At 31.9% G+C, this 2,672-nt stretch overlaps 1 non-coding gene across 1 annotated transcript; it reads right to left on the reverse strand.

Annotated features, from left to right (window-relative positions):
* Nucleotides 1-2,012: 2,012 nt before the first annotated feature.
* LOC141519718 (U6 spliceosomal RNA) lies at nucleotides 2,013-2,119 on the reverse strand. The gene has a single exon (XR_012477376.1). It is a non-coding gene; the product is annotated as a U6 spliceosomal RNA (small nuclear RNA).
* Between the last annotated feature and the right edge of the window lie 553 nt (nucleotides 2,120-2,672).

Below are 2,672 nucleotides of genomic sequence, written 5' to 3' on the forward strand. Positions count from 1 at the left end.
TATTTCTAATACAATATTAAATAGTAGTGGTGATAATGGACATCGTTGTTTCACCCCTGATCTTAGTGGGAAGCCTCCAGCCTATCTCTGCTGCATATAATGTTTGTTGATTGTTTCAGATAGATATTGCTTATTATTCTGAGGAACAATCCATTTATGCATACACTCTCTAGTAGCATTGGGTGCTTTTGTCAAAAGCTTTTTCAACATCTATTGATATGATTATATGATTTCTGATAGGTTTGTTATTGATATAATTAATTATACTAATGGTTTTTCTAATACTGAATTGCATTCCTGGGATAAATCCTACTTGATCATAATGTATTATCATTTTGCTAAGATTTTATTTAAGATTTTTGCATCTATATTCAACAGGGTAAGAGATCTATAATTATCTTTCTCTGTTTTAACTCTTTCTGGTTTAGGTATTAGCTCCATATTGGTGTCATAGAAAGAGTTAGGCAGAGTTCTGTCTTCACCTATTTTCCCAAAAAGTTTATGTAGAATTTGAACCAACTGTTCCTTAAATGTTTGATAGAATTCACTTGTGAATCCATCTGGCCCTGGTGATTTTTATTTAGGGAGTTCAATAATGACTTGTTGAATTCTTTTTCTGAAATAAGTTTTTTTAGGTATTTAATCTCCTCTTCATTTAACCTGGGCAACTTATATTTTTTGTAAATATTCATCCATTTCACTTAGATTGTCAAATTTATTGGCATAGAGTTGGGCAAAATAATTCCAAATTATTACTTTGATTTCCTGCTCATTGGTTGTGAGTTCACCCTTTTTCATTTTTGACACTAGCAATTCGGTTTTCTTCTTCCTTTTTTTAAATCAAATTGACCAGAGTTTTATCATTTTATTGATTTTTTTCATAAAAGCAGCTCATGGTTTTATTTATTATTTCAATAGTTTTCTTGTTCTTGATTTTATTAATTTCTCCTTTAATTTTTAGAATTTCTAATTTGGTATTTAATTGGGGTTTTTTAATTTGTTCTTTCTCTAATTTTTTAGCTGCATATTTAGTTCATTGATTTCTTCTTTCTTTAATTTATTCATGAAAGCATTTAAAGATATAATATATCTTCTGACAACTGCTTTGAGTGAATCCCATAGGTTTGGTATACTGTTTCATTATCATCATTATCTAGGATTAAATAATTCTTTCTATGTTTGATCCACTCATTCTTCAAATTGAGATTATTTAGTTTCCAATTAGTTTTGGGTTTATATATCCCTGGACCAATATTGCATATGATTTTTATTGCATTATGATCTGAGAAAGATGTGTTCATTATTTCTGCCTTTCTGCAATTAATCATTAGGTTTTTATGCCCTAGTACATGGTCACTTTTTTGTTTAAGTGTCATGTACTGCAGAGAAAAAGTATATTCCTTTCCATCTCCAATCAATTTCCTCCATGTGTCTATCTTATCTAAGTTTTCTAACAATCTATCTACCTCCTTAACTTCTTTCTTATTTATTTTATGATTAGATTTATCTAAATCTGAGAGTGGGAGGTTGAGGTCTCCCACTAGTAGAGTTTTGCTGTCTATGTCTTCCTGTAGTTCTTTCATATTCTCTTCTAAAAATTAGGATGCTATCCCATTGGATACATACAAGTTCAGTATTGAAATCACTTTGTTGTCTATAATACCTTTTAGAAGGATATAGTTTCTTTCCTTATCTCTTCCAAGCTATCTATATTTGCAGCTGCTTTGTCTAAGATAAGGATTCCTACCCCTGATTTTTTCACTTCAGCTGAAGCAAAATATATTTTGCTCCAACCTCTTACGTTTACTCTATATGTATCTCTCTGCTTCAAATTATTTTCTTGTAAGCAGCATATTGTTGGATTCTGGTTTTTAATCCACTCTGCTATTTACTTATGTTTTAAGGAAGAGTAAATCCCATTCACATTCAAAGTTATAATTACTAACTTTTTTTTTGCCCTCCATTCTATCTTCCCTCTGATTGTATTTCCCCCCCTTTTTCACATTATCCATAACAATATGGAATACTTCACATATTTGTGTATCATCCTTGACCAGGGGCCATGCTAATGTCCCATGTATCATTCTAATTTTAGTATATGTGCTTTGGAAGCAAGCACAGAGCCATGCAATTTTTTTTCTTTAGAGACTCTGATTTCAGGTTGCTTCTTCCTTGGTGTAATGTTTGTATTTTAAGTAATTTTTTATTGTGGTTGGTGTTTTCTTTGAGTTATCTTTCTAGAATTGACTTCCAAATTGGAACATATTGTTAGGATCCAGCTGCAACTAATATTATATTTTTAGGTATAGTGGTAAACTTTGCATGAATTTAATTTAGGTCTCCTAAATTTATGTAATGACCTCCAAGGGTGGAGCTCCATTGGATCTTTGAACTTTAGTGCAGGGAGCTTCACAACACTCTCTGGCATCTTGTGGTATATTGTTAAGGACCTTAGAGCCCCTCAGAGCTATAATGTGAATGATTTAATCAATACATGATATTTTTCACTGGGAATTCCAATGTCCTTACCCTATAACTCCCTTAATTCTTCAGGGCTTTCTCAGAGGCACCTTTTGCCCTTTTTACTCCTGGGTCAATAGATGTGCAGGCACATATGTCTTATCACTAATGAATCTGATGCTGAAAGTGGTCCTCTTTTCTTTAGCTCATAC

This window comes from Macrotis lagotis, chromosome 3 (genome assembly GCF_037893015.1).
Source record: "Macrotis lagotis isolate mMagLag1 chromosome 3, bilby.v1.9.chrom.fasta, whole genome shotgun sequence".
Lineage (NCBI taxonomy): Eukaryota > Metazoa > Chordata > Mammalia > Peramelemorphia > Peramelidae > Macrotis > Macrotis lagotis.